This window comes from Ceratotherium simum, chromosome 14 (genome assembly GCF_057802395.1).
Source record: "Ceratotherium simum simum isolate JZ-2026a chromosome 14, ASM5780239v1, whole genome shotgun sequence".
Taxonomy (NCBI): Eukaryota; Metazoa; Chordata; class Mammalia; order Perissodactyla; family Rhinocerotidae; genus Ceratotherium; species Ceratotherium simum.
Genome location: NC_141913.1, coordinates 10,088,501 through 10,109,012, shown reverse-complemented (window position 1 = coordinate 10,109,012; position 20,512 = coordinate 10,088,501). Strand labels below are relative to the sequence as shown.

Genomic DNA, 20,512 nt, shown 5'->3' with positions numbered 1-20,512 from the left:
GCACAAAGGCACAGAAACGGATATGGGCTTATTTGTGGGAAACAGCAATAAAATTAAATTGATAGAAATAGGTATTTCATATTGGAGTGTGATGGGTGAAAAGTTTGAATAGGTACAGAAAGATAATTAATGAAAGTTTTTTTTTTAACGTTAGGTTGTGAAATTTGTGTTTCATCTTAGGGATTATCAGCTTGGAACTATTTCTTATATCATCATGGAAAATTTTTTTCAAAGCTCCACATAAGCAAGCTATTATAAATAAATTTAACAATTTCATTGTCTCATGATAGTAAAAATATCTGCAGGGGTATGAAAAGCAAATTATATTTATTTATAATCTTTACTATGCACACATTCATAAACTGTATTTGTCACTATACATTTACCTACAGTAAACCTACAAAAGTAATACCTGAAAAGTGATACTTGTCAGTTAAGAAAGTCAACATTTTGCAGCTATGAAATGTCAGTCAAAGTCCATAAAGATAGTAATGATGATGATGATGATAATAAAAGGATATAGGGCTTACTTGTCTGCAATGTGCATAAAATTTTAAAGTAACTTCTTTATTGTAGAAAACTGGAAAATAAAGGTAAGCATAAAGAAAAAAAGTACGTCCTATCATCACATTACTCACTATTTTGTGATTTTTATTACACTGTTTGGATTTATCTCTGTATCTTATCAGGTTATTTATGTATTTTTTCCTTATAGAAATGAAACCGTATTGTTTTATAACATATTTTCCACTTCACATATTACGAATAAATTTCTGTGTCAAAAATATATTTCTTATAGCTTCATAGTATTCTATTTATGGATGGATTTGTGAGAGGTAAATGAAACAGTGTATGTGAGGTACTTGATAGGTACCCAATAAATGGTGGTGGTTATTACTGTTACTGTAATGTGCTTACCTCTTTCCCTGTTGATGGAATGACTATTAGGTTATTCACTGGGGTAGGGGTGTTAATGTTTTACTTTATTATATACATATAGACATTAACTCTTTTCCTTAGCTAGAAACATTTTTCTTAGCTGATTGTTTTTCCTTTTTATTTGTTTTAGATGTTAAATATACAGAAGTTTTATATTTTCACTAGTCAAATCTGTCAGTCTTATCCTTTGTGATTTCTAGGCCTAGAAAACTAAATTCTCACTATGATACCATAATAAACCTTGATATGTGATAAATATCAGCATAATAAACATTTAATTCTGTTTCCTCTTAGTTTTTATATGATTTGATGTAAATGTATTTAGGTATAGATATTTAATTTAATCTTTTTTTTTCTGTAGAATTTATTACTTTCTAAATTGTTGATCATTATTTCAGTATCATTAAATGAATAATTTCTCATTGCCTTTATTGTTTTATAATGCCTCAATTGTCATATAATAATTCTTATAGATATTAAAATCTTTTTGGACTGTAAACAATGAGCTTCTCATTCTTGTGCCAGCCCTGTATTTTAAATTATTAAATTACTCAAGCAGTGTTTTTGAAGGCCTACTATGTAAGGAGGTACCACAATAGGTACTGTGATTTCAATAATAGGCAAAAACAGAAAAACATAGTCCCTACCTTCATGTAGCTTAAAATTTAATAGGGAAGACACACATTAATCAAAAGTGTTAGGAAGGAGATGAATAGGTTCTATGGGAGCTTTTAATGAAGGGTCGAGGGGATCAGGGAAGCAATGCTTGAGCTGAGATCTAAACGATGAAAGAGATTTAACTAGACCAAAGTAAAAGATAGGATGGGTGGAATTACAGGCAGAGGGAACATACATGGTTAAAGGTTGGTCAGCATTGCTGGAGCACAGTGTTTAGGAAGAGAACAGTGTTAGATAAGGCTGGGGAGATGGGCAGGGATATTAATAGTATTGATTTTTTTTTTTTTTTTTTTTTTTTTTTTTTTGGGTGAGGAAGATTATCCCTGAGCTAACGTCCATTACCAATCCTCCTCTTTTTGCTGAAGAAGACTGACCCTGGGCTAACATTCACTCCCATCTTCCTTTACTTTATGTGGGACGCCTGGCACAGCATGGCTTGATAAGCGGTGCATGGGTCCCCGCCCAGGATCCGAACCTGCGAACCTCAGGCCACTAGAAGTGAAGCTTGCGCACTTACCACTATGCCACCACCAGGCCAGCCCCTATAGTAATGATTTTTATCCTCAGAGCAATATAAAACACAAAGGGCTTTAGCAAGGAGTTGACATGATTATATTTGCACTGTAATGCAGAGAAGTGATTGTAGAGAGTGATTGCCAGAGAGCAGGCAGGGAGAGAAATTAGGCAAGTTGGTGCTGGCTCTTGGCAGGAGGCCTCAGTTCCTACCCATGAGGGCCTCTTCACAGAGCTGCTTGAGTGAACTTACAGCATGGTGACTGCCTTCTCTTAGAGCAAGTGATCCAAGAGGTCAAGGCAGAAACTGCAATATCTTTTATGACCTTGGAAATCACACACTGTCGCTTGTTTAATATTTTATTGATCACACAAGTCAGCCCTGATTCAGTGTGGGAGGAGATTACACAGGAGGTGAGAATCAGTGGGGCCATCTTGGAAGATGGCTGCCACAGACTATGCGCTGGGGAACTCCAACATTTCGTTGATGGGTAGTGTATCATGGGAGTGCGAAGGAAATTGAGAAGCAGCATAGGGAAGGAGGAAAACCAGAAAAGTTGTGAGATGAAATCAGCAGAAGGAAAGGAAGTTTCAAGAAATCTACCGAGAGGTATGTTAGATGAGAACTGAAAAATGTTCATTGGATTTAGTGACATGGATTTAATGGCCAAAAGCTCTTTCTTCATAATATGATTTAACATTTATTTTTACTCACCTCCCCTTATAACCTTTTTTGAAAAGACTTTCTTCCATCTTTTCTTTGATAATCTTCCTTATGAATTTATGGATGTTTTCATAATGTTCCCCCAAAATTCTATTGCTATTTTGATTGGAATTGTAAGTTTATTATTTTGTGTGAGAAACATATTTTTTACAACAATTAGGCTTCTCTTTTAGAAACCTAGCATATTTCTCTGTGTGTGTAAATTTTCACTTAAATTACCTAAGTAAAGTTTGGCAATTTAAAAAAATGATATTATCACATACCTGTCATTAAGATGATTCCTAGGTATTATTTATGTTGTTCCTATTGTGAATGGGATCTCTTCCCTGCCCCATTACCACCATAATGTTTTATTACTTTTATCCCGCATTTTATGTATAAGGAAACAGGCCCAGAGAAGATAGGTGACTTGGCTATGGTTATAGTGTAGGAGAGTTGGGAACTGCAGATCTTGTGCTACATTTTATAGCACATCTCTAGTTTTTAGCATTGTCATTTTGAAATATAGTGTCATGACTTGAGGAACTGCCTCTCATCTCAATTCAATTCTCCCAAGACTGGATTCCTACCAGATAGGAACTACTTCTTTTTTGAGGTCTAAATAGACCTAACAACTTATTGCACTGAATAAATATTTAATGAAGATTGAATATTTCCTCTGTGGTGGATCAATTACTCTTGTTGATTCTCTGAGGAAAGCTTTTCTTAAAAAAATGCCATGTAGTAGGTTAAGAAATTTGTTTTCCTGACTATTGTTATTAGTGCCAAAGTTTGTTTCAGTGATATAAAAATTTATGTCCCTTAGATTTTTTTCAGTTGTCTGTTTTTCCTGGTTTATATGTGCAGTTTGAATTTTTATGTTATCTCAAATACAAATCTGAGATTCATTGACCTGGTAGCATGCAATAAAGTCATCTGCCATGAGGGTTGGTTTTTCTAGAATGTGTGCTCTTTGGAGCTCTGAAAATGACAAATATTTGCTAATCAGTTTTAAGGATGTTAGTGGTGCTTTTTTTAATGGAAGAAATATAGTTTTTATTGATTAGTATCTCTAAAAACATAAATAATTCTTTCCTTTTAATTGACAAAAATTTGTATTTCTTATATTTTTATCAGTCATATATTTAATTTTATCCTTTTAAACTTTTCTTAACTGATATTAGGCTTAAATAAAATACATTTATATTTGCCTTGTGGAATCTCTAAATTTATGAAGTTAGTGAAATAGCTTGAAAGCTTTCAACTTGTAAAACTGGAATCATGATAGTGGAATTATTTAGTGCAAGTTATTAATGTGGCATTCAGATGAAATTTATCACAATCAATTAGAAAAACAAACTCCTCTCATTTAAATGAAAACAGAAAACAATGAACAAGTAGGGTGCCTATATTTTTTATCATCCTTCTACACTAGGAAACATGAACATAATTTTGAAATAGAGAATTCGTGCCTAGTGACAAAATATTCTCCATTTTTAAGGAAAAACTTCACTGTGTTTCACATTTGATAATTTCTGGGCCCTGTATTTCAATTGGAATAACTGATGACATTGTTTATTTTACTAGAGGAAAATTGTGTGAGTGTGTGTAATGACAGTTATAATATATATTTGATAACAAGGGTAGAATAAATCAGTTGGGTCATAGTGGTCTGATATCTGTTTTTAAGGTCTTTTTGACCCAGGAGTCTGTGACCTGTGAGATGTCCACTTTTTTGGATGTGTTAAGATATTTTACAGTGCAAGGATTTAAATTTAGATGAACACTACTGCAGGAAGTTGGCTGATATGGCCCAAAATGTAAAGGACATCAAGGTATAAATTGGAAAAAGTTTAAGAAGTTCTGACAACAATTACCATGTGAGAAGAGAGAGGCTAAAGTTAAGGAAGTTTCTTTTATCCAATTTATAACAAAGATAACCCGAAATTTAACCTGATATTTTCAGTGTCTGATTACTCAGCAGCATTCCATTTTGTGAAAGCATTGCCAAGAAAATGTACCCAAATCTTGAGTTACAGACTGTTCTTGCATGTGATTGGAAGGGGCATATGAATTGTTTATAAGGTATTGCAGATCCAAAGCTGCAGAAATTTAGGTTGAGAGTTGGGGGAGGGTTCGAGCGAGGAAAGGGAAGCTTCATAGACATTACAGCTCTGTCCAGAGGCCAAATGGGAGATAAATCACTGCTGGCCACCTCTCTTATTATTGAAATGGTTCAGCCCTGGGGTTTAACTGAGGGACTTACAGGGTTTTGAAGTGCAAATAGGATGGTGAAGGGTAAACCCTTTTAGGGTTTCATTTTGATGGATTTTTTTCCTGTGTGGATTTCTGGCACTGACTGTGATCTGGAAGAGGCACTTAAGAAAGAAAAGTTTTGTTTTGTTTTTGATCAATCAGGCAGTAAGAACTTTCCACAGGGGTGTACTTTTCCTGCATGCATATCGATCCTATTGTGTTTAAAAGTGGGTCATTTAATTGGGTCCTTTTTTGAGCCTTCTGCAATGGAGCTGTCATTTCAAGGTCACGTCTCTCTCTTGGTATTAATGCCAGAGTTTGAGAGTGTTGAACAATGTGGTACTTTTGGGTCAGTAGTTGAGGGATTACTTAAGGTCACTGTGTGTTAAACAAAGTTGTCTAGTTAAAGATCAAGTCCATATTAGAATAAACCATTTATATATTAATAAGCATTCTATAATTATTTAATCTTTTTACATTGTTATATAATTTACATACTCATTTAATTATTTTGTCTGCATTCTGTTTTGCCAGCATTAAAATAAAAACCAGAAAATTCTGAGATTGTGAAATATTTATACTATCTTATTTGTACAGATACACTGAAATGTTTGAGGAAATGAGAGACAAATGTTTGAGATATGATTTATCAAGTTGAAAATTTTTCTTTTACGCCACAAATAATTCAAACACAGGAGATAAAATATCTTTTAAAATTTATATTTTTTTAGTAGAAAGAGGATGAGAGGAGTCATTAGTGACCCCAAAGAAAAATAGTTACAACTTAAAGGCTTTTTATGCAAAAATTTTAAATAAAAATTAAAATATTTGTATTAAAGAAGTGCCATTGTAAATGCTTATGTTTCTTCTTAGAAATATGGTTGACAGAACTTTTCTTGAGCATTTGGCTCTTTATTTTAGATTTAACACAGATATTTATATCATTTACTCTTTTGAAAATGATAATGTATTTAGCTGCAGCATAGATTTTCTTCTGAGTTGCTTGATATCTGTTATAAAAATGGGTTGTTAATCTCCATAATTGACATTGATCACACAATGTGTGTGACCTCCAAATCATTTTTTGTTGTTGTTCTTCAAGAATTTCCCTTTACTATAGTTATCTAAGTATTAAAGTTAAAATTAAATGTTGGAGTTCAAATTTACCTATTGCTGCATGAAGATTTCAAATAAGATGGTTAAAAAAACAAAAACAAAAAAACCCTAGGTGGCATCAAGCAGAGTCCCCTGCGTCTACAGTATCCCTGTCATTAGTTTGTTGCTGGGAGATGTTAATATGACCTTTCCTTTGTTAGAAAAGAGATCTGTAGTCCTTCCCAGAATCCTCTTGCTAACTGTCTTTTTAACCCAAGTTGAGGTGATCTGATGAATGAATGGTGAGCTTTTTTATGAGCTCCACATATTGTTGACCTTGTGTCACAGGTTGCTTTTTAATTTCTAATGTGTTTTCAATTTGCAAAGTATGCATATCAGCAGTAGAACTGAGTCAGCATTTCTGAGTCCAGATATTGCTTTATGCAAACAAGCCTGGTCAGGTTTAAGAATGCTGTATCATAAGCCTCAGATTTACTGAAACAGACATGTGAATGAATTTCACTTTGAATATCGTTGAATAAAAGAAGATACTTGAGAAAGGCTTTTTTCCCAAGAACTTCTCTTGCCTCTTGGCAAGTGAATTGCCCCAATATAAAAGCATTGGGGGAGACAAGTGAGCCGCAGAGTGAAAAGGCAATCCACAAATAATCACTCTTTTCTGCCTTTGATTGTGTCACATTTTTTTGTGTGTGTGGCAATTGTTTTCTTTTTCGCTTAGAAGAGGTTTATGGTCTAATGTCTGTCAAGTCAGCCCCTGTCTTAAGGTTGCAGTTGTATTTCTCTCTGGAGTTCCTAGAGGTGATGTTATCTTTTGTTCACTCAGCAGTGTGGTGGTTCCTGAGAGCATCTGTCACTTTAGGCATTACAAGATGGATGGGTCTCCAGTGAACTGCTGGTTGAAGCAAATGGTGAAAATAAGAAAAGACAAGGGGTTTCAGGGTCTGCAGAGCGGACAGACAACAAGGAAATACTGTTAGAAATCAAGAGTAAGCTGAGCAATAGAGGAAGAGAGAGCAAAGATGGATCATATGTCATTTTATAAACATCTTGGAAATCAGAGTCTTTTGGTGGCTACCGTGATCTGAGGGGGACATCTGCATCATGGTAAACAGTTCTGTGCTTTGGATTTGCAAATGTGTTTGGACATTAAAAAAAAAAGTCTGGAAAAAGTGTTGGGAAATGACGAGGAGATAGAATGTTTTATGTGAGGATTTTGCTGTTTGGAGAATTAGTCATCTTTTAAAGCGTAAAGATTTAAAAAATTTTTAATCTTTAAATTTCTCTTTATATTTTCTTTTCTTTTTTTTTTCTTCCTTTTTTTTCTGTTCTTGTAAGCATTTGAGCAACTGCAGATATTAAAATGTTTGAAAAGTTTTAGCCATATAACTAACATCCCTTGTTTATGAAGCTGTTTTGGCATTTTTACAGGGGAATTCTGAAAATTTTGTGCTCATGCTTTAGGGGGGCTGGGGGAAGATTTTAAGCTATTTTAAGTAACCTTCCACTTAATTGGATGGGCTCTTTGATGAAAGAAAGAAATATAATTGTTATTGATCTGTCAGAACAAGGTAGAGATTTTGCATTATATTTAGAAACTCATTTTATTGGTGAAAGTTAAAATTTGTAAATCCTGCCTGATAAAAAGTCCTTCCTTTTGAAGAGAAGGAATAGGAAGGAGGTTGGCCAGGGAGTAAAGCGGGGGGCGGGGAGGAAATGTGGGTGAAAAAAATGATTTTGTCAAACTTTCTGGCATTCGTCTATGAAAAAGACCATAGTGAAAGGCAAAGAAATTAAGAAATTAAGATGATTAGAAGCTTTAAGCTATGCAAATGGTAGAGTATCTTCCTTCTCTGTGTGTGTAAATAATAGATGAAAGAGTAAGAGTGACAACAAAGGATCAGGTCGTTTAAGAGAATGTGGGCAGCCTGAATAGGGGTCTGTGGCCCAGGGCCAAAGGTCTTAGCTTTGAGTGTAATTAGAAGAAAATACAAAAATGTCATTACTAGCAGGTGAAGTGTGCAGCACGTGGCCAAAAATTAGCAATTTTAGACTCTGAAGCTATTGGAATTGGATTACTGACCTTTTTTAAAAATCATTACGGTCCTTGTGGAGTCATATAGTTTCATTGGCAGTAATGCAGTTTGACCTTGTTGACCATATGGGGTAGTCTTGGGTTTGGACGTAGGGAGCAAGACTCCTGACTTACAAAAAGATATCTGTTTGTGTGTGGTGGGTGGAAAATATATGAGTTTGAAAGTCTGCGTCTTGCATTTGTAATTGTTCTTTTGCCTGAAGACATTCTTCTGACAGTAAGAGAGGTAAGATACAGATTTTTATTTCAAAATCTAAAATGGTTCTTTTCTCTCTTTCAAGTTGGCATAAAAGGGGAGTAAAATGAAAACTTTTTTTAGAAAACATAAGCTAATATTACTTTAAATGTTTTAGTGCTATAAATATGCATTTTTAAATTTGTACATTCTTAGGAAAATCTTCTTTTGTTTTCTTTTTAGATACAGTAACAAAGGAATAGAAACACTTCTAAATTATGTATAAAAATCAATGACAAATAGTTTTTATTTCGTTGCTGTTTTATGACTAAATTTCCTATTTTTCCATGCAATATTTATTTTGACCATAATCTGCTTAAAGGAGAGAATACTATGCACACTGTAATTTTCAGCCGGTTATATGTAATTATAATTATTTAGTTTAATTTCTTCTAGAAATACACTACTCAAAATGGTAGGAAACAGTAGCTCTTTTTCTTCTTGCAGTCTTTCTTTCTCAGAAATTATTAAAGCTTTAGTTTCAAAAAGTAGAAAAATAATTTCAATAAATATTAGTTAGGTCTTAAATTTTTTATAATTCTTTGATGAGGTAAATTTTGGTCAAGCATCAGAGATTATAAAACTCAAACTCCTTCGAATAAGAAAATTACCTTTCACTGATTTCAATCCTAAAAATGAAAATAACCTGTGGGCTTTTAGCATTATGGTAACACCTGTCAAAAATGCAGACTTGACCAATTTACTCAACTTAGATTTAGTGGGGGAAATTTTAAGAACAACAGAAATTATTTTTGAGTATATATAATTAGGAGTGATTCTTTGGGAGTATTTAAGAAGGAGGAATATCTATCTATATCTGCCATTTAGGATGGAGTTGTATAAGAATGATAATTTATTTCTAATTGTAATTTTTGTAGAATTGTAAATATTTAGATTATTGTATTGTAGAGTATAATGCATTTGGAAACTGATTCATGTCTTTAAGCGTATATTTTTATTTTTTGTTTTTGCAGGTGCAGAAGAGCTTTAAACAAGTAAAATCTAGGCAACAGGCTCCCTGAAGTGTTGACAGCCCAACTTAATCATGAACGTGATTCAAAAATGTTAATAAATAAACCAAGGTATTGTACAATTATAATATGCCCCCTCCCCAATTTTTCAAGATCAAATTTGTTTTAGGAAGTTGTATTTGGAATTTAAATAAAGCTACTATATTTGGTCCTTAAACTGATTAAGCCGCTATTTCCATGAGCTCCTCTCCTTCCATTTCCTCCCCTCCCTGCTTTCCTGTCCCCTCCCCCATCATCCCCACCGGAAAAAAAAAAAAACCCAACGTATTAAGCAATGAGGTTTTTTTCCTACAACAGCCTCTGTGTTATATTTCTTATATACCTAAATTATGATAGTAAGAATTCAGTTCTTGATTCCTCTTTGTTGATTATGGTTTGATCTTTCAAATTGCCTAATAAGAGATATTTAGATTATTGGCTTTTGCAAAAAAACTCAAACCGTATCTAGTGACCTCATATCTTTAAAATTTTTATCATATAACACTATCCTGACAAGTATGTTTTAAAAGCTTTATAAAAGTTTTTTTTCTATTTTTTGAAGGCTTTTAATTTAGAGAAAGAAAATGTGATACTACCTTTTTTCCCCCCTATGTCAAAGAAAATTAAAAGTTTGCTTAGAATTACAAATTTAGGGATACTGTTTTAGGTACCTCCTGTCTCTCAGGGCATAACCCAAGACCATCTCTCTCCTTTTGGAAGTTACAACGTGCTTCAATAGCCTGGCATTTCCAAGAGAGGCCAAAGATCTTTTCCTCCTTTATGACCCGTTGTATCCTTTTGAGGCCAAAAAGAACAAGAGGGTCATTGCCACTTCAGCCTGGTCCCTGTTTGTTCCTTCATGGTGACCACGCAGTTCCTGAAACCTAGTATTGGCTTAACATTTGGGCCTGGAACATCTGGAAAGTGGTCAGAGAGGAGTGGAGGAGAGAGAAGAGAGGGAGAACTGTTGCGTTTTGTTACACCAGGTGCTAGGAGGAAGCAACATTCGCCTTTTTGATATGGGAGGCGAATTCTGTGGTCCCTGGAGTTAGGCTTCAACAATTGAAGAGGTCAAAGGACAGCTGAGTGGGGTCAGTGAGACACCATGGGGTGTATTTTGTTACTTAGTAAAAGGAGCAGCCTCCTAAAACCTTAAAGGATCCTCTTGAAAATCTGTGTTGTGAAAAGGTTTTATGAGTCTCATGGCAAAAACTCCTGATTTATCTGGGGAATGCTTGCTTTTTTCTAATGGAAGGATAATCCTCACCAAATGTTGGCAACTACTATAACAGTCAATATAGGTTTGAAAGAACAGTTAGGGTTTGAAGTGTACTTTGCTTTCCAAAATGTTTATCATTTTAATGTTTGTCTCTCAGTGAAGAATTTTGCCCTGTTGAAATATCACCTTTTCTTTCCTCCGCACAGAAAGTGGGGGAGAGAGAGAGGGGTAAGGAATGAGCCTACGTTAATTTAAAAATTATTCTAAGGAGCTTTTGACTGGCTCATAAACAGGATATTATAAACCTTTAAAAACACCAAAACTGGTTAACTCTAAAAAGTTATTTTTGAATTTATTTTAACGTATAAAGGGAATAAATGGCACATGAAGTGTAATGTTTCTATATTATGGAAGCTTTTTTTAAAATTTAGTTGTGTTTCATAGAAGGGGGTATCAGTTGATGAGTAGCCTTAAACCTTGTGTTTTTCTCTGAATGTGTTTCTTGTATATTTTGTAGTAGTAAGAAGAAAATCAATGTCAGAGTCAAGAATAGAGAATAAGAAAAGCAAATATAATAAAGAATTTTCTTTTTGAAGGGAAATGGAGAAGGGGGGAAAATCCGCATGTTGTAAGAGCTCTGTTTATCTCAGCCCATGACCTCAAGACACCACCTACGTGATTGTGGATACATTTGAAAGGTGTTGGCCACCTGGCAGATAGGGGGGAAAAAGGGACTGTTCGAGGAATTTGACAGTATTTCGATGTTCCAGTTTATACACCATATACATGCACATATACATAATTAGAAGAACATATATTACAATATGTATAGTAAGGGAAAAAAGATAAAATGATGAGTAGTATATGATAGGCTTTGTTAAGCATTTTCTTATTAATTTATAAATTTACAATATTTGTGAATTACCTATGTGTATGATTTTTTTCAATTCTTTTTAATAATTACTCATTTTAAAGCAATGTATACATAAATGTAAGGCTTAGTGTACAGTGTGCTCTGTCTATTTTCTCAAGGTTAAACTGCCTTTCAACAACTAATTTAGAAACCTAAGTGTAGTGACTGATAATTGCCTAGAGAAAACCCACAGCTGTTTAAGTAGCGTTGAAATTGTGGCAAAACTGACAAATACAATTAGCAATGTTAATAAGATAAGAAGATGGAAAGACAGGGGCAGATGATAGAGTGGAAAGATGAAGGTGGCCAGAGTAACAAATCCATATAAGAACAGGACACAGTTGCTTTGAATTTCCAGCACTTTTTCATTTAATCTAAGTCCCTCTTTGACTACTTTCTGAATTACCAGCAGAATGGGTGTTTGCAAGTTAAATAATTCAGGTACATTTGTTCAGTCTCTAACTCACATCTAATTTTGAAAGAAGACAGCTGTTTGGCAGTAGTAGCTAAGAAAAACAATCAGATTTTACTAATTATAAGGCACAATTTTATTTGTGGTGCTTTTTAAAAGTCAACTTTAAATGTACTTCTATTTTACTGTAATTATCGTGAATGGAAATTTCTTTATCCCTCTTTGCACACTTATAATTCCAAATACATCACAAAGGAGACCAAAGCCCTGTTTCTGGATTTAGTGACCCAGTATTACCAAAACAAAACAAAACAAAAACCTGCAGAAGTCTTTAATGTATTATTACAAATTGTATTTAGCTGGTTAATGTTCATAGCCCACTTTCCAAACAGCTTCTTAGGAAAATTAAATGGGGATAGGTAAATAAGAGAAATTAGGTGAATGTTCTATGAGAACTATTTAGTCATCTGTGCCTTTCCTATTATACTTTTTAAAGCATCCAATGAAATTTGAGAAATTATTACAATATCTTTTGAAATTCTACTCTGCATTTGCAAAATTGGTTTTTGCCAGTGTTTTATGCAGATTTTAATGATTGTGATAAATCCCCAAAAGTTTGTTCTCTGAAACCATAGAGACTCTGAACTCTCTGAGTATGGCAGCCTTGATGGATGTGGTAAACCACACTTTGGAAGCATGTCTTGTTATTTAATGTTTTGTGTTCTGGATTATTGACTCTTCTCCCTGTTGAAAAATTGGTCTCTGGTGACATGGTAGAGGTCACACGTTGCCTATTATTGTTTTGCCTCTTTGATCTTACACAGGGATTGCCTCTGGTAATTATACTAGTTCCAGAGAGTCTTGATGAGATGTGTTTATTTTACAGAAGAATTTCTGGTATTTCAAGGGAGAAAGTAAAGATTTCCAGTAGTAACATGCAACTCTTTTTTACAAAGGAAAAATATCATTGTACTTTATCTTTTAATCATGACAGTTTTTAATAATTATTGTGAAATGAGTTGGCATATTACAGTAATTATTTCTATAATAATTTGACATATTGTGTACCTGTGAATATATTGGTAAAAATGGTTAATTTTAAAATAAAAAGTTACTAGGGCTACGTTTTTATTTCAGTATCTAAAATACTTTTGACTTCAAAAACTGTCAAAAGAGATTCATCCAGATTTAAATGTACAAAACTATTAAAAGAGGCTGGAAATTTTGTCTTTTAATCTGTTTGCATTTTCTTAAGATTTTCAGCAAGAAGGATGAATAAAAATGAAATAAAACACTTTTGTTCTGAATGCATCATTAGTTTTGTGCTTTTTTGGAATGTGCTTGGGAAGAGAGAGCTCTTCAAACCTGTTTAATGTATAATTGGATAAGACACAGAAAAAAGCTCAATGTATTGTTTTTTTGTTTTTTTTTTTACTCAATTCCAGTTGTAAACAAAATATTTTCCCCCAAGAGCTTACAATCTAATGGGGGAGTCAAACAAATACCAGACTGAACTAATTATAAATAAGAGTGACAAATGTCAATTTAAAAGAATAAATGAAGTGCAAAAAGAGAGAACCATGAATATATGCTTGTTTTTAATTTTGGATTATAGACTCTACAAGAACTTGCAAGAACCATGTTTGATTTCTTTGTCTAGTAGTCACATGTTATCCCTCTCATCAGTAAATATTTTTAGTAGAGAAAGAGCGTGTACGCAGTAATGCCTGTAACAAGTAATTTTCTGGGCCGGCCCCGTGGCTTGGTGGTGAAGTGCCAGAGCTCCGCTACTGGCGGCCCGGGTTTGAATCCCGGGCGCGCACCGACGCACCGCTTCTCCGGCCATGTTGAGGCCGAGTCCCACATACAGCAACTAGAAGGATGTGCAACTATGACATACAACTATCTACTGGGGCTTTGGGGGAAAAAAAGGAGGAGGATTGGCAATAGATGTTAGCTCAGGGCCGGTCTTCCTCAGCAAAAAGAGGAGGATTGGCATGGATGTTAGCTCAGGGCTGATCTTCCTCAAAAAAAAAAAAAACAAAAAAAACAAGTAATTTTCTTAGATGAAGTCCAAGAATCTGATAGCTGTGAGGGACAATAATGATTTGTATATATGATTGTAAAATTTCTTAATAAATGAATTGTGTATACCAGCAAATAGCAGCTTTTGGAACTTTTACATTGATGGTCATTTGTTCCTAGAACAATGCCCAGAATCTACTGCAGTGCCCAACACATAGGAAGGAGGGGGTGCATCATACTTTTCTTAGAATCCTCTGTGTAGCACAATGCTTAAAAAGAAAAAAAAAAAAAAAAACCCTCTACTATTACTTCTAACAGTTTCTGCACATTTATTTTGTTCCAGGCACTGTTCTAAGAACTTTATATGTCTATAAAATCTCATGTGTTCTCCAAAAACGTGTGATTTTGGTTATGTTACCCCATTTTACAGGTGACAAACTAAGTAACTTGCCCAATATCATACAGAGTAGTGGGTGCAGGATTTGAATTAAGGTCTTCTAACTCCAGAGCCAATGTGCTTAACCACTTCAATAGAAGGATTTCTATAAATGCTGCCTGGCTGGCTGGAGGATTGTTCAAGTTTGGAAAGTGGGTGACAACGTCTGTAGAGAAAAAGGTAACAAAAAACTGACAAGTTATACAAAGTTGTCTTTTTAGTACTATGCCTGGCACACAGTCAATAAATTGTGCCTTAAAAAAAAATCTCAAACCAAAAACAACTACACACACATACCACAAACAGAATGTATCATCTTCACTCACCTTTTTTCTCTTTCAAATAGCATGTTTTAGTGGGAAAAAAATAGGCTTTTGAGTCTAAATTTGAATCCTAGTTCCATCATTTGCAAACTAGGTAATCTTGGCTTGTTGCAGAAACTAGATCAATTGCTCTGTCCACCTGTCCCTCTTTCTGTATCTGCTTGTTTTCTTGTGGTGTCATTTAACTTGTTTCTCGATCCTATAAATGGAAGTTAGCTCTAAAGGTTTGACTACAGTCACTACACCTTTTGGCAGGAATGCTTCCTAAGTTGTGTGTGTGCTTCATATTGTCTCCCATGGGGAGGCACACTTTTAGTGGTGCTAAACTTGATCAGTAGGTCCAGGAGGTGACGGCCTGATCCCTTCATTATAAAATTCCCCATCAACCTTTTATCTAATGGTTTCACTTATTATCATTGCCTAAAGGAATTTTGCATTTAAGGGTTGCAAAGTGGTAATTTTTAAATTCTGTCATTCTTTCCGTATTTATTAGCTGGAATTCTTCATTAAAAGAGTAAAAACTCTCTCAATAACTAGGACTGTTTGGTTTCTTTGAAGTACACAGGAAGACCAGGATAAATGCTTCACTCTCCTTTTCCTTTTAGTAGCGTTCAATTAGGTGCTTTGTTTTTGTTTTTTTCCCAAGAAGAGCTCTGTCTTTTTCTCCTTGAGTAGCAAAATTAATTCATGAGTTTTTATATTTTAAATATGCTTCAGTCCATTGCATTTATTCTGGGAATAATAATCCTTAGCCTGTCCTTCATGTTGACTCCTGTGTCTTTTGACTTGCCCCATTAGTCCTTGATAGCTTCATTGCTTTCTGGCACAAGATGTTCAAGGCTTATTGTGTGTATTTTCTGCCCCAGACCTGGAATTGGCCATACCTTCAAGGAGCCTTGATTCTTTTCAGTGGGAATGGTGTTAGGAAACCACAATCACGGTACTGGGAAGTGTGTATTGTTATTGAATTATCAGTGCTTTTTGGAATTTTCAGTGGACAAGACTTGGAAATACAAATTTGAAACCTTTTTAAAAATGAATTACTACTTAAAAAATATGTATCCCCACCTGCTCCATAGCCTAACTTGCTGTTAAAACCAGACAACCCTAAAGTAGTGTCTTGGATAAATTCTTTTTCTTTGAGCATGTACATGATTTTTTTGAAAATCAGTGTTTTTCTTGTTCTTTCTTGTCTCTATGACAATCCTTTTTTTATAGTTTTTAAAAATTGGTATTCATCTTCTCCAGATAGTTGGTATTAAAAGTCAACTTTTATTATTAGCTCAAGTGCAGTACCTTGAAAATGTTTATACTTAATCAAAAGAGGAGCTTGTTGAGGGAGATGTTTGGGTCAGTACAAGTGTATCATAACTGGGGGGAAAATAGTTTGGAGTATTACGCTAGATGGCAATTGTAGAAACTCCAACTCTTAATGGGAGGTTCTCAGTCTAAGCACTGGAATGAATTTCATTTTCCCTAGAATCCTGAAGTACCAGCAAGGGGGGGAGGAGTGTTCACTTTGCAAATTCAGTTGTTCTTACCATCTTTTTGAGTGATAAGTCTATTTTTTAAACTACTTGTTCAACGATAGTCATAGAGTTGGGATTAGCTCAGTTGCTGTATGATATTTTTCTATTCCTTTATTGTATTATGTTGTAATTACTGTTCATTACTTTAAAAATTGGAAGATACCAATAAGAAAAAAGAAAGATAATTTTAAAACAACCCCACCATCCATAGGTAAACGTTATTAACAGTTTATTGTATGTACTTCCTGGCTTTTTTTCTGCTTGCATCAATATTATCTTTACAGGAAAAAAATATGTTTATAAAATTTCTAGTAAATTCGTATCATATTATCAATATCATAATCTTTTTCTTGTGACTTCTACCTACCTAAATTAACTGTGCTGCCATGGACAGAGGAGGGAAATTGAAACTAAACTGTGTTAATTTTTTTAAGGTAAGAGATTGGGCAATATCTGAAATCTAGTATTTCTTTTTAAACTGGTGTGAGAAGAAAGGTGAGGAAGATACACTCTCAAATTCATTTTTTTTTATCATTTGAGCTTTAGAAAACTTTCTCTTGTCCTTACTAAAAACTTCTTTTAGAAAGGGGAAAGACTGGAGGAAATTAAGAAGAGTTATATAAACATGCCTAATATTTTAGGGAGTTGATAAGAATGTTTTTGATTTCTAGATTTGCCATATAACGGATTAATGAAACATGACTGAGTCTTCTAACGTTGGAAGCAATGGGGGGAAAATGGTACAGGCAAGAGAATTCCCTGAGTCTGGGGCCATGCTGCCAACTGATCTGATGTTTTGGAGTCGAAGGGCAGCCTGTGCCTCCTCCCGCTTGTGTGTGTGTGTGTGTGTGTGTGTGTGTGTGTTTAGTTGTTCTTTGTTAATTTTCCCTGTCATCTAACACAGTGAGGTTTGGGTTTTTTGTTTTTTTTTTTTTTTTACTGAGGGGAGCAGTGGTTGTTGTATTTTGTTTTGATTTTTTAAATTGTTGCTTGGCTTTGTGCCTGTTAGCCCCATACCCTAAGTTAAAAGTACATTTTTATTTTTTGCTGAGGAAGATTTGCCCTGAGCTAACATGTGTGCCAGTCTTCTTCTATTTTGTACGTGGGATGCCGCCACAGCATGGCCGCCACGGAGTGGTGTAGGTCCGTGCGGGAACTGAACCCGGGCCTTCGAAGGGGAGCGCACTGAACTTAACCACTAGGCCACGGGGCCGGCCCCAAAACTCCCTTTTCAGCCTTGTCTTGCAGCCACGACAAGGATGAATCAGCAAACAAAAATCTTCTTCCGTGTTTTTTTTTTTTTGGCTTGGCAATTTAGTAGTACCTTACAAAGTATCCATTTACCCAATTAGGTCATTATTGTAGGTATTTTAACAGCCAAATGGCATAAGTTAGTCAGATAGCTTAAGAGAGCTGCCGTTGTAGCCAAGTTGATTAGATGCCACTTCCATCTTTGCTGTTCCCTAGTGAGACCTTGGCAGGTGCCATAACTTCTCTAGGCCTCAGTTCTCTTAAAAATGGGGGCAATAATAGTACTTGCCTGGCAGTTAGTAAGCTCTCTATGTTACTATTATTATAATTGTCCAAAGAAGAGTGTGTCATTTCAAATTTTCTTAACAGTGACAATGACAACGACGACGACTACCATCACCACCACGAGTAATAATAATAACGATAGCAGCAGTACTATTATATCATCTGTCTATTGGTATGACATGTACTTCACATATAACAAAATTAACATTTGAAAAATAAGAATATGTATTCTGAAATCTGATCTGATGTTTTAATTGTAAAAAACCTTTGGGGAGTAAGTTAAAGGAAAATTTTCTCCTGTGTCCTGTGTACTTAATAATTATTGTAAAAGTAATTACAACATTAAAAATACAGTAATTGTTAACCATGATACCTTTGACAAAAAAGAAATAAAAACCTTACAGACCAAGGAGGAGTCTCCTACTTCTCGTTTCCATTTCAACAGGAAAAGGAGAATCGGGGAGGGGCCATGGAGGCGTTAGCAGGCACCTACTTCCCAAGCTACTCCTATCTTGACTTCTCCTGTCCCTATTCCTAAAGCCACCAGTGACAGAAGCTGCCTGTTTTACTCTCGCCCTTCTTCTTTTATCTTTCTTTCTGTAGAAAAGGGAAAAACTAGAGCAGAAAGGCACCAAACCACAATGTCATGGTGGTTTGTACTTGATCCCTCTTGCATTTTGAGCAATTTGTTAGTGGTGCAGAAAGAGCTCATGTTGTGTACCATCCCTGACTTAGAGATTTCCACAGTATCACGAGTGTCTGTCAGCATCTCAGAGGTCTGTAGTGCTATAACAAAAAACATAGTTTGTCCTTCTGTAATTTCACAATAATAAAAGAAAACATGGAAAAGCAATATAATGCAGCCTCATAAACTTAATGTGAGCCAGATACATAAAATATGTACGTATATATGGAAATAAGAAGTCTGCTTTCTTGTATTTCATTTAACAACTGATTCTGAAAAGTACGTCTCCATTTTCTGACTTGAAGTTAGATTTATTCACACTGACTTTCAGTTGTGGGGTATGTTATCTCAGGCACTGGGGACTCTTTGAGATTCAGAAGAAAGGAAGGCCAGTAGTCTAGGTGGATAATGCTGATAATTTCAGTGACCCTAAATATTATGGCATATGGTATTGAGAAGCCAGCCCTGGTGGTCTAGTGGTTAAGATTCGGCGCTCTCACCACTGCAGCCCAGGTTTGTTTCCCTGTCAGGGAACCACACCACCCATCTGTCAGTTGTCATACTGTGGCAGCTGCGTGTTGCTGTGATACTGAAAGCTATGCTACCGGTATTTCCAATACCAGCAGGGTCACCCATGGTGGACAGGTTTCACTGGAGCTTCCAGGCTAAGACAGACTAGGAAGAAGGACCTGGCCACCCACTTTCGAAAAATTGGCCATGAAAACCCTATGAATAGCAGCAGAGCATTGTCTGATACAGTGCCAGAAGGTGAGAGGATGGCATGAAAAGACCCGGCAGCGTTCTGCTCTGCTGTAGACAGGGTTGTTAGGAGTTGGAATTAACTAACAACAAATGATATAAAGAATATATTGCACTAAAAGGCTTCAGCCTTTGAACTCTGTCCTTCTTTGGGTAGCATTGAACTGTCAAGGGAAGAGCTCCATACTCAGCCTTAAAGAAGTCTGGAGTCAGTTCTGTAATTCTTCACATTATTATTGTCATTAAAAAACATGCCCAGTTATGTTTTCATTTGGAATAGTCAGCCACTTCCTTTTACTCTCCTAAGTCTATTCATGGGTACTTCCTTGGTCTTCGTCTCAGTATTGCTAATGCTCTTATAGGATTATGTATATCTTCTATGATGGTGAAACTCAAGTGCCCATTTTTATGTTGATTTAATATTTTTATTCAGCACAATTTATTTGCCATATATATATATATGTAGCTGTCATATTACTCCTTAAACTATAAATCGAAGGGATTGAGGTTATGCAATCCTCCATGTGTAACAGGGCATTTTTCTATTAAACTTGGAGTATGTAGGTTTTCAATGATGAAAAGAAGATAACTTGTTGAGCAGGTAATAGATTAAGAAGAGGCGAGATTTCCAGGCATTTGGTGGTCTGGAGAAAGGCTAAGGGTCCAGCTTTGAAGTTATTCCATTGTTCTCCACAGATAAGAAATCTCATGGTTGACTGTGCTAATTCCTGGTAGTTTTCTCCCTTCAGCAAAGAAAAAAGGTGAAATGGCTATTGGATTTTGACTTAGATACACAAACTAGTGACACAATATATTTCTCCTCCAATCCCCACCCTGTTTTGATCATGTGTGGCTCTGTTGAAAAATAAATTGCTTTTGAACTTTAGAAAATTTAGATGTTTATAGTTGTACTGGTGGGGAGTCTTAGGAGCGTGGACAAAAACTTGGTATTTCAGGAAAATTTTATTTGACAGTCTTTGTTGATTTTCTTCCACTTACAACTTTTAAGTAGGTATTATACATATACTTTTGGGTATGCACTTTTTGTAAAAAAGGAACCTAGTAATTTATCATTTTCTGGTTTTATTGAGATATAATTGACATGTAACATTGTACTAGTTTTAGGTGTACAA

The 20,512-nt window shown here is 35.1% G+C and overlaps 1 protein-coding gene across 11 annotated transcripts in view; it reads left to right on the top strand.

The window, feature by feature from the left end:
- GREB1L (GREB1 like retinoic acid receptor coactivator) overlaps nucleotides 1–20,512 on the top strand; it is a 264,178-nt gene that overhangs the window by 114,843 nt on the left and 128,823 nt on the right. For 7 of the 11 annotated variants that reach the window (XM_087439006.1, XM_087439004.1, XM_087439003.1 and 4 more), the window contains one exon: nucleotides 9,507–9,614. The gene's annotated coding sequence lies outside the window, so the exon portion shown is untranslated. Of the gene's footprint in view, nucleotides 1–6,758; nucleotides 7,310–8,503; nucleotides 8,524–9,506; nucleotides 9,615–14,541; nucleotides 14,728–20,512 lie in introns of those variants that run through there. The other 4 variants (XM_087439002.1, XM_087438997.1, XM_087438999.1 and 1 more) reach the window with 4 other exon arrangements.